The 12318-nt window shown below is 36.5% G+C and overlaps 1 long non-coding RNA gene across 1 annotated transcript; it reads right to left on the reverse strand.

Annotated features, from left to right (window-relative positions):
• Positions 1 to 1229: 1229 nt before the first annotated feature.
• Positions 1230 to 12224, reverse strand: LOC126832675 (uncharacterized). The gene is made up of 4 exons (XR_007684797.2): positions 12084 to 12224; positions 5766 to 5991; positions 5275 to 5414; positions 1230 to 2624 (listed from the first exon to the last, which is right to left on the reverse strand). It is a non-coding gene; the product is annotated as an uncharacterized LOC126832675 (long non-coding RNA).
• Between the last annotated feature and the right edge of the window lie 94 nt (positions 12225 to 12318).

Here is a 12318-nt window from a genome sequence, read left to right on the forward strand (position 1 = left end):
AATTAGGCTACTGATAAACGATTCGGCCGCCGGTGTCAATACATTAATGATAGATTCAATAAATTTTTATAATCAATGATATGTGGTATTATTGTTCTCGAAAGTAATACAATACCCTGTCTCGTACACGGCAATCGGGAGCTGCGGTGTCTCGATGTGTAAGACGTTGGCTCCCTTGCCTGGAGATCCCGTGTTCGATCCTGGTATGGCCGAAAAAGATCATCGGGATTTTACAGCATGGTTCTTCCATGTCAGTGGTGCAGTCGTTCGAATGGGACGAAAACCGATGTCCTGTGTACGTAAAAGAACCCTTGACAATGAAATTCGAAATAAGAGTAGGCCATAGTGCCGCTGTCCGTGCAAAATTTTTCCCCATAGCACACTGTATGGTGTATACCCTTCTTCATTAGCCTAATCGGTGTAGTAGAACTTTAAACCCTATTTCATTTCATGGCAATCGTGAGCCATATTAGAAAAATGCGGCGAAATATTACACTAATATTCCGACATACTGTATCAATAACAGGAGACAACAAAAGTTTAAAAATTTGAATATGGAAACCTGATCGCGGGCATGACGCAAATCCATTTTTAAATTTCGATTTGTTATTCGTTATTTTTAATAACGTTGATCTAAAGTGAACCATTATTTAAATATAATTGTTTTTCTTTCTTATAAAACAGAGTTGATTTAAGATGTGCTGTTTTGTATAATTTTATAGTTTGCGTTAATAGCAGTAAAATAAAATATATTAATAAATAAATAGAATAAAATAAAATAAAAAAGTTGGCGTTTCACGGAAAAATGATTTGTTTTAAAATGAATTATGTTTTTCCCCTTGGGTATACAATAATTTATTTTAAATTGACATTTTAAGTTGGACGAAGTTATTAAAGGGGGTTGTCACGGTGGCTTCAAGAGTAAGTGGTTTCCCCTTGTCAGTGGTGCAGAACGGGGGCTGTCTAGTCGTTCGGATGGGACGAAAATCCGAGGCCCCATGTTCACATTGGCGTGCACGTAAAATATCCCTTGGCAGTTGGAATTCGATATAAGAGCAGGTAAAAATTCTCCTCATGGCACACTGCATTGCTTGTGACCGTCTTCATTATCCCAGGCTGAGCAGAACAGTAGCACATTAAACCCCATTTCATTTCATTTGTTATTAAAGGGATATCTTCATAGAGTAACGTGCAAGTTACTTCCCAGCACAACAAACAAACAACCCGACAACAACATTAAATGTTTATTTTGATATAAAAAAGAAAGTTTTTTAAACCAATGGTTTACAATTGTACATATATAAATTAGTAATACAATAAAATGTTAATACAGTTGTATTATTCGTATTATTTTTAATAAAAAAAAACTCCTTTGATTTGTGTATAAAACGTAGGATTGCCAATTTAATTAAGTTTAATGTGTTGATTTGCATTTTGTAAAATTGAGATCCACAGGGAGAGCCAGTGTTGAGATCAACCTGATTGTCGACAGTTTAATCGAAAAGCGAAACTAAAATTAGTCTTTTGGCCTAAATTAATAAGGTCTAGCTCCTTTATTAGCATTCATAAAACACACTCTGGTTAAAAACATTTATTTATGATAACAATAAATTTATTTCATGTCACCCTTATCGTAACCAATGCTTGCTGCGCTATGGGCCATCAGCATGACCTTACATTAATTGTTGAATTTATGTAATATAAGATACAGACCCTCGCTTTAATATCAAGTGATGAGAAATTGTTTATTTCAGAACAAACTGGGTCTAAAGCATAACTGTATATACATCATAGAAAATATGTTTGACACTTTATGGTGCGGCATACGAATATTAATGTTATCGATTAATTCGTCTAAAATTACATGGTGGTATATCCTACACAATATATTAATTTGGTTTCGTGTCATATTTGGGGTTGTTCTCCGTTACAATGCAGTGGAACAAAAAAAAAAGAAAAAAAGAAAAAAAAGAAAAACAACCCAAAACAATAGAAAATTGTAATCTAATTCGATTGATGTAAAACAAATTGTTATCAAGCACGGAAATAGACCAAAGAAAATATATACATATTTAATATACATATGTCGAGGAAATGTATAGATATTAGGGATGCTGCTGATCTGTTATAATCTATTTTAGATCTTTCCATTCAAAATAAGTACCGTTATTCTCGATGACTCCAGTCTAAATTGTCTCGGCCTCAACTACAGCGAATTCTGGGTTGGACAAAATAGTGTCAAGTTTCCAAACAATGCCAAATGTTATACGGAGATTCGCGCATGTTACGACTGGTTGAGAGAAAACCGACGCCCATCGTGTCTTGGAAATTTTCAAAAATATTAACTGGTGAAATGAAACATTTACCAAAAACCATTGTAGGAGTGATACACGCGAACATACACAATTGGCTCTATTTGGTTCAGACAAATTCGTTGCCGTCGAACGGAGACAATCTGGATTAAAGCGACGGAGACTACCGCAAAGTGAAAGATCCGTAATAAATATATTTTAAGACATCTGCCATTCGCCAGAATTATTGCTCTCATTCAATTCTTGGGCCACCTGGCACATCACACATGGTCCACAGCACGCCACAGCGCAGAAATCATTAAAAATGCTACCCTGGAAAATATCATGAGGTCAGATTTATTGCATGGAATCCTAAATATGGAGATACTTCAGTATTACTTACCAAGGTCTTAGATAAATAAAAATTATAATTGTCTTGAAATTTGAAATTATTACTGTTAACTTTGCTGTACGCCCAGATTTGCAAGAGATGGACAAAGAACGAAGAAAATCAAAGCTGCATCGGGGACAATGAACAATGATCAAAATAAGGATTGTTTAGTTTGTTGATTATAACATCAATATTCTGCAGTCGACTGTTTATTACAAGTGCATTCCCAAATAACACAAAGCAAATATACAGGACATAACCTCCATGTATTAAGATACGGTGTTTTAAATATAAATAATAATAATGTTTGTTGTGTAATACGGGTATATTTCCTTAATAATTCAAAGTGAATTAACGACACAGGCTGTATTAAACAAGTAGGTGAGTTTTGATTCGCACCAAAATCGAACTCATACGATCAGTTGCTGCTAGTTGTTCGTGTTCTACTTTTTCGGCAACCCAGTTTTTCTATAATGGTCGATTCTTGCAACTTTACAGAGTTTTTCATATTTAACAATACTATTTTATTCTGAATTGCATGTTTTTATTTATACAACTTTTATAGTCTTTTATTATAGGTTCTTAAATGTTTTTTCATATTTAAATTCTTTTTTGATGTGGTAATGTATATTGTACAGCGCATCTGAACACATTTTGTGAAAGCATGCGCTATAAATGATTTCATAATAATATAATAATATACGCGCAAACGGCAACTGATCGTATCCAGTTTGTACGACCAAGGGGTCACATGAGCCTTCACGTGATCCGCATTCACCGCTATTGGTGTTGATTCGATATGCATACACTTAATCATGATAACAAGAAAGAAAAATTGTTTCCTTAAAGAGGAAAATTTCAGCTCAATACCCCAAGAGCTAAAACAGTTAAAGACTGTCAAATCAAAGCAGCCTCAAGCTAGTTAGCTTAAAGAAAAACTATATATTGGGAGTTCATTACCCCAAGAGCTAAAACAGTTAAAGACTGTCAAATCAAAGCAGCCTCAAGCTAATTAGCTTAAAGAAAAACTATATATTGGGGGGTCATTAATGAGATAATTATCCCACGGTAGGTTACTTTAGCTTCGTGCATAGCCTACATTAATTTCGATAAATCGGATCGAAATACGGAATATTAGAAGGTTCATAGTAAAAAGATTATATGCCTTATCACACATGGACAAAATTGATATTTTCTGAAAGCTGATAATTTGGATTACAATTTTACAAAAACTCGCATGACCTACTGAAGCACCGATGTCAATGTGTGCGCATTGAATCGAGCAACCAACCATTTGCTCTGCCACTTACCGAACTGTCGATGTACGCCGAACGCGTAGATCTGAATCGGACAGAAATTGTGTCCTCCGAGGGCCCCCAAACCTTATACATGTGTCGTATTTTAAGTAAAGGGCAGGTGGGTGTCGAGGGGGGGGGGCAGAACTCCGGAACAGAATGTCTGATACACACTAAGGCCAGTTAACACATATTTCAAGTTTCGTCATAAAAATTGTGGCCTCTATAGGACCCACAACCTTGGCACATGTATTACATGCGTTTCCACCATGTTTATAGTGTAACTGTTATAGGGCCCACAAGCTAAAAACGCGAACTTTCATACAATCATGGTCAGTAATCAAAAAAAGTTACGGTCCGATATGCGAGAATATCGACAGGAACCAAGATCTTTGGGGGGTCAACCTATATTTCAAGTTTCGTCAAAATCGGTTAAAAATTGAGACCTGTACATTATCCACAAACATAATGTGAACGGACGGACACACGGATCCACGGACCATGGGCGGACGGACAGGGGCGACGACAATATACGTCCACATGCAAATTATCGAAAGGAACCGCGATCGTCGGGATATAACGAACATTTTAAGTTTCGTAACAGCGGATAAATATTGTGACATCTAGAGGGTTCATAGGGCAAAAATTCCATCCTTGAGGTTACGGTCCGACACGTGTCAATATCAAAAGGAATCAAGATTTTTGGGATATAAACATATATTTTAAGTATCATCAAAAATCGGATAAAAAATTGTGACCTGTAGAGTGACTACAAACAAATGTGTACGGATGTGTCCTGACGTGCGGACGGAGAGGGGCGACGACATAATACATCCACATGAGAATATGGACGTATATTAAATTAAAACGTTTATTTCAATTTCTTTTACATATTTAAAATGTCTGCCTTACTCATATTTCTCAGTACTAAGTAGGCCCTATGCGTTGAGTCTTGGGGTCATATACTAAGGGGAGCCACGGTTTTAGCCAAGAAACCTCCATGGATTTTTCCGGCGCGGGTTCCCCTTATCAGTGGTGCTAGCCGGATGGCCTAACAAGGACAGCTGTCCAGTGGTTCGGATAGGACGAAAAACCGAAGTCCTGTATACAGAGTACACATTGGCGTGCACGTAAAAGATCCCTTTGCCGCTGTCCGGGCAAAATTTCCCTCATAGCACACTGTATGCCGTATGCTCGTCTTCATTAGCCCAGCCTTCATTGTCAGATTTCTTGATGTTAACAAACAAACGGATTTAATAAGAATGTATTCACTATATTTTCTCTCATTTAAAAATACCTCAATTCCGAGACGCCCTCTGACGTAAGATCGAAGTGGTAACAAGTAACCAGGACAACACCACCCAAGACAACAATGTTCATCCGCTTTGGTCACCATGTAACAACCGTAACATTGTCCAAAACATGTAGACAATAAGCCTGAAATTGAAATAATGTTGTTTTTTTTTTTTTAGTTTCTGTAAAATTTGTGGAAGTTTGTGAACGCAACACATGGCATAGCTCTTGATAGAATGGTTTTACAAATTTAAGATATTTCGGATTGTAAATTTCTAATGCGTTTTGTTGACATGAGTATTAGAAGAGCTATACGGACTTTTGTAATTTAGTTGGATTATATTATTATGCGCCGAAACTCCCAAACCTCCCGGACCCGTTTACTGGATATGAAGATTGATTGGGTTCCGTTTATCGAAATAACTAGATTGCGAGGGAGTTATTTATTTCCTTAAAAAAACTCAACCGACGATACTATTGTGATTAATTTCTTACAGATGGGTATATCATTAAAGCAGCCGCACATTCCATGTCGCCATTGTCTTTTGCCTTTTACTTGTGCGGCAGGTTGTTGTATAACCACAGTTGTATTTGATACATGATGCTGAGCATGACCTTGCTGTCCATAACCTTGCTGTGGCTGTCCATAACCTTGCCGTGGCTGTTCATAACCTTGCTGTGGCTGTCCATAACCTTGTTGATCATATGTGCCTTTATCGTACTGGTGAAAGGAAAAAAGAGAAATAAGTTTAACGCTAAATATCTTATCTCAGGGTTGCTGAATCTGAATTCAATATTGTGGGCTTGGGCGTTGCGGGGATGGAGGCGAAATATGGGGGAGGTGATCTTCGGGTGTAAATACCTTCCAAACAGCATTATATTCGTTGTATAAGATAAATAGGGATAGGGGTGAGAATGGTGCACAGTAAACTACACCACTGTTTATTACCACAAATGGGCGCATGGCATCTTAGTCGTTTGCGGAAGCAGGGGCGTGCTGGCAGGGAGTTTAGGAGGACGGTGTCCTCCCAGGCCCCCATTAAACAATAAGTCCACCCGTATAAGCGGGCCCCCCTGAGAGCTCTAATTTTCACGCGGAAATTTTCATCCCCCTACCAGTGGCGCGCCATCGGCGCGCGGGCCTCCTGGGCCCCTTCGGGGCCAGCACGCCCCTGTGCGGAAGGAAAGTTGAGAACACAGACATAATCCAAAGCGGCCACCCAATACTTACTTGAGAGTGAATAATAATATACAAGTTGCTAAATGAGAAGAATGGTATCTTAGTTAATTTAAGAAAAAAAAAACATTTTCGTTTAGTAACCCAAGTCTGTGAGAGCTTTTTAAAGAAATCCTCCAAAACATGATATATAATATATATAATCGCCATACACAAATATATTTAATCTTTAAAACAAACACACATTTCGAGATATAAACACTCTAACTTATTGAAGAAATTGTGTGTGAGAGAGAGAGAGAGAGAGAGAGGGGGGGGGGGAGAGAGAGATATTAACGTCCATTCGACACAAGCTGGGTTATTTCGGGACTAACATATGGTCCAATTTTATTTCAATATTTCACCTGCGCGTAGGGGTCTTTAGCAGTGGGAGGAAACCGGAGGACCCGGAGAAAACCCACGAGGTTGGACAGGCGACCCTACTCCATGTCACATACAACCGGGGAATCGAAACCAGTTGACTCAATGACAGGCCTTATGATATTTAAGTAACAGAGCTTTAAGACTGGTATAATGTCTAATTTAATATGCATATTATTCCATGTTTAATGGCTTATTTATGACGAAATATTATTCTGATTTGTATAGACTTATTGCGTCTTTAAAATTGCAAAATAACGTCTAGAATGTATGATTTCTTTAGAGATACGTGTAATTTAAGACGTATGTTTATGGATGACTGCCTGAATGGAGATTATAATATACATATATAATGTCACGTTCTACCTACACAGCTAAATGAATGTTGAAGTATTTAAGTCTACACTTGAATACAAATGTAAACTTTGGGACTCATCACCGCTCGACATAAAATTAATTCCGATTTATCGTGATTTGTTTTGACGACACAGGTATTGGGAAATGAAAAACGTCATATGTTACTGCATCAACCGGGCTAATAAAATCGGACACGCGCCACGCAGTGTGTTATGAACGATTTTGTCCGGATAGCGGAGCTAAGACCTACTCTTATAATTCGAATTCCAACTGTGAGAGGTTCCTTTTTATACACGACAACAGGTACACGGGATCTGTGTTGTTTGTTCCATCCGAAACTGTTATCGCGTGCCTTCTGATTAGATTGATGGGGTAGGTTATTTCGATTAATGATGGGCCAGCTAGGCATGGGTTAGTAGGTTCTGAATTTCATAGCAGATCTCTTTTTAATAAAAAAAATATATCCGCCAAGAACTATGTCACGTCGACAATCTTTAAGATTAAAATGTGAACGGATATATAACTCTGCATTGGAAATCTTCCCACGAGCCTCATCGACTCTGTCCTTAGATTTCTTATATATGAAGTAGCTTAGTAATTGACGATCAAAATGATTTAAATTTCCATAGGGCTCCCCTTTATGTCCTATTAAACAAGCCCACCACGTCTTTTAGTACGTTAGACCGAGAATGTTTTTCCTGATGATGGTCGAGGGTAATGTCACAAGAATTGACATTAAATTTAAACTTAGCTAGGAAGAAGTCGATAGTGTTGGAAATAACAGATATGTTGTTTTGCATGATAACACAGCCAATACTCTAAGCAATGCTGCTGAGCGAGCCCTTCGTTCGGTTATATCAAACCTATATTAAAGAGTTTGATTTTAAAACATGCACGAAATCATCTAGGCCTGCGTCATACCCGTTGCCAACTATGGAGCTGTAGTATGGGGATATGAAACGAAATTATACAAAGGCTATGCGATTTCTACGAGGAGTACACCGATATATCCCTTTGCAGGAATGAGTTGGGACATTGGGTGGATGCCTTACAAACAAAGAAGATGGATCAAAATGTTTCAATTCTGGAATAGACTTTTAAGTCAAGACAACGATAGACTGGCAAAGAAAGTGTTTGAAAACGATTTCCGCTGTGCTACTTCTAATAAAAACTGGTGTGCTGATATGAAAGTCATATTTGAGAAACTAAATCTTTCTGAATACTATAACAATAAATATCAATGTAATAAAATCAAAGATTTTGTCAAATGTAGCGGCGTCATGGTAGGAAAAATTCAACAAATCCCCAAAACTCAGAACTTATGCCGTCTTTAAAAATGAGTTTAAAACTGAGAATTAACTAGCCCTTAATTTTGCCCACAAATACTGGCTCAGTTTAGATGCGGTGTTTAACCCTTCGTGTGGAAACAGGGTGAATCGTTCGAAGATCGAATCCGTCAAATGCACAGAACTGTACAGACAGAAGATGAGAAAGACTTTATTTTAAACAGTTCCTTAAACAGCGATCTTCGACAATAGTGAATGAAGCGAAATGCTTAAAATTCTCACAAATGCAAGATAATGATAAATTAATATACATCATAAACAATCTACCGCGTCGATGTGCTAAATTTCTGAATCGCGCATACCGGAGGCGTATAAGAAACAAACTTTTCAACTGATATGGCAAGGAATGCCTAGAGCTCAAATAGACATTGTACTTATTGTAAATACTCAACTTATTATATTTCAATTTGTGTATGTTAAATAGTGACATATAGGTCCACTTGGGTGGTTGTTAGTATTTGTATATTAATTTTCACATGTCTTCTTAATATAACCACAGAAATAAACAACTTTACTTATGTATACCCCACAGACGGATGTATTATACACCCACTTGGGGAGTATATTAACAATAGACTGACTACAAAGATGAGATATGCCATTACAAACTGTTAAGATATCTCTTCTTTTCTAATTTTAGTCTCTAGTAAATACTTTTCATTGTTCAAATTTATTTAATAACTTTATCCAACTATGTTATAATAAAAATTGGAAGTAAGAATTATTTTAAAGTACAAAACGTATTCAGGTAAATTGAAATGGGTCGGTTTAAGCCCTGGAGTTATGTAACATCAATTCAGTGGTATATGATTCAGAATAGAGGGTTGTGCCGAAGCATTGGACCATATATAGGTAAAGTGGTTTGACCTATAATCACATTGGAAAACACCATTGAGAGAGGCTGAGTTATAAATATATCGAAAATAGAGAAAAGACGACTCTGACCTAACCATGCATTAATATTAGTAATATCATGGATCGAAATATTGGCCCATCGTGCGATGAGTTAGGATAATATGTCCTTATTAGAGACTTTTGGCAAGCGTAAATTCCTGGTCCGTATCGCGTATCCGTAATGATTTTGCGTGTGACGTCATCAATTCGTGTGTATTTCTCATACGTGATACGGCACACGGATACGGCAGCACGTATCGAACAGCTTTAATACGGAAAAAGTCGTCGTCTTTTTTGCTACTTTTAGACGCTGAAATGTTGTGTCGTAGCGTTTTTATGAATCTATATATGTCTATCCTAGAACGAAGGTGTATATTTGATGTGATTTTAACCATGGCAAAGACTGGAATTTAATTATTACTTTGGATGAGATTTTCGCGGAATTTTCATATTTTCCTATCTGTATGCACGCTTGTTGATCTACGTGCTAAATTTAGGGAGGTGGGACCTTTATTTTTAATAAGATTCGACACTATTTTTTTTTTTTTTTTTTTTAAATAACTCCGCGAAAGTCGAACGACTTTACTCCTTTCAGGAATTTGTAGGCTAGGTACTTGACTAGTACTGATATTGATCTTGGTAGATAACTGCCATCATGCTGTAATAGAACTACGCTCAGCTCAGCTACCCAAAACTCTAAAACTAAATTAACGCAACGTATCACGTGACGATACGGATACGTTATACGGATGGGAAAAATTCCACTTGCCAAAAGTCTCTATTGAGTCCACGGGCTGGTATACGTGCTGCGACTGACCTCAATATATAAGACATGATAGGTTCAGTGGATCACCACGATTACTCCGCGATTAAAACCAAGATTTCATTCGTAGAGCGAATCGTGATAGTGGTAACTTAGCATTAGAGTTTAATTGTATGGATTTGTTTTCTTGAAAGCATACGTTTTGCAATGCAGATCTATTTCAACATGAAAACAACCCTTTTTTACTTATAAAGCCACTGGAGCATGTAGCTATTGTAGCCTATAGGAGTCAATAGCGCGATAGATACCGCAATATTAAGTTGGTAATATGTCAACATATTGTGATTGTTCTGATGATTTTATCTCTGAAAAGACACTTTTTGCCAAGTTAATTGATTCAACGCGCTATTAAATATATCCCTATTTCGTTTTAAATGTTGCTTTTCTAAAGCTTTGTTAACATATTCCATTTCGCCTCAGTATATATCGACGTGTTCGCAAAATATCGCCATGCGCTATGTCGACGTGTGCATTTAAAACGAAATGACGATATATACAACATAGCAAGTAATTTAATATAGAGGAGTAGTGTATTTACTTAATATAGAGGAGAGGTGTATTTACCTTGTCTCAAAATTTCAGCTCAAAATACTGAGTCGTTTTGACATGAACGTCATAACTGCTTATTTCCGGGCATTTTTTTTCCGTTGAGTGACCTGATAATCTATTGCCGTTCCTTTAGCGGTTTATACCGTTCGTCACCCATGTGCTATCCCTGGACAACGAAAAGTAAGTTTCACCTACACGTTATTTTTATAAAATAAAAGTCTGGTTTTATCCAGACACCGTATAATACAGCTTAAGGGACACCGGTCTCCATTTCCAGATGAAGATTGACAGGTTTATGAGGTTTAAAAACGTATCACGTATATTGAGTTAGTTGCTCGACACTAACGTACTGGATTTTAAGGGCCTTTAACACAAAATTAAACATTCTCCAAAATACAATTTGAGATTGGCCCTTTTATTATGTGAACTAGAAATAGTCTTTACACTTAAAGATATGCCTAAGGATGTAATAGTAATGACATTTAGATTTGAAATCTTAATGTTATATTTTATTCAATAATATATTTTTCTCTGTCGTTTGAATACATTTAGGCACTCAATGTCGAAGGAATCTATATTGAATAATATTATACGTAAATTATATTTATGAAAACCTGCGCGTCTGTGATATTTATGCTTACATGCATTTTGTTTGGGGACGCAATATACGGTCATAAGTAAGTTACCTATAGCATATCCAATGTGTCCCACTTTTAAACATATTATTCACCGAAAAACACATCATATTAACACAAGTATTATATCATAAATAGTATCAGTCCTCAAAGTCTTTTGTGATGTTTTCCTTGTTGCCATTTGTAGATACAGTGACAATTATTTCTAAATTTCCTCTCTTCCCCGTTGCCTTTCTGTGATAGTAGTAATTCCTTTAAAAGTCTGATTTTCGATTACTTAAACAGTTGCTTGAACAAAATGAAAATTTCACTTCAAGAGTAGGCCAATTCGTCATATGACATTCTAAGTGAAAACAACATGTAATTTCTACGGGAAAATGTCGTGTGTTCTTATTAGGGTTATTAGAGTACAGAAACAGTTACCTGAATAAATTTGAAGACATTTCAATCTATTGTTTTAACTACAAGTGAACTTGATATGTTTAGTCTTCATGTAATATTTTAATTCCGTAAAACACCGTATGAAAATATCAAACCATTAATATTTTTAATGGTTTTTTGTTTCTCTAAATATGTGATAATAAATACTAGTAAATTTAGAAAGCTACTAACCTGCGACATTGTAAAATTCTAAATACGTAGCTATTAAAAAGATAATATGCTGCTGAGTAGGTATTGTAGCTTGTTAGACTATGAAGCCAATCCGGGACCCTCAATATGCTAACTATTGAGGGAGTACACGGTTCACTTAAATCACTCCGCTTAATAAGATAAAACAGGTTTAGTTAAATACACGCCCTTAAGTATGATCACAATAGGAAAAAATATAGTTCGCAATATCTATCTT

The sequence above is a fragment of the Patella vulgata genome, chromosome 9 (genome assembly GCF_932274485.2).
Source record: "Patella vulgata chromosome 9, xgPatVulg1.2, whole genome shotgun sequence".
NCBI classification, from domain to species: Eukaryota; Metazoa; Mollusca; class Gastropoda; family Patellidae; genus Patella; species Patella vulgata.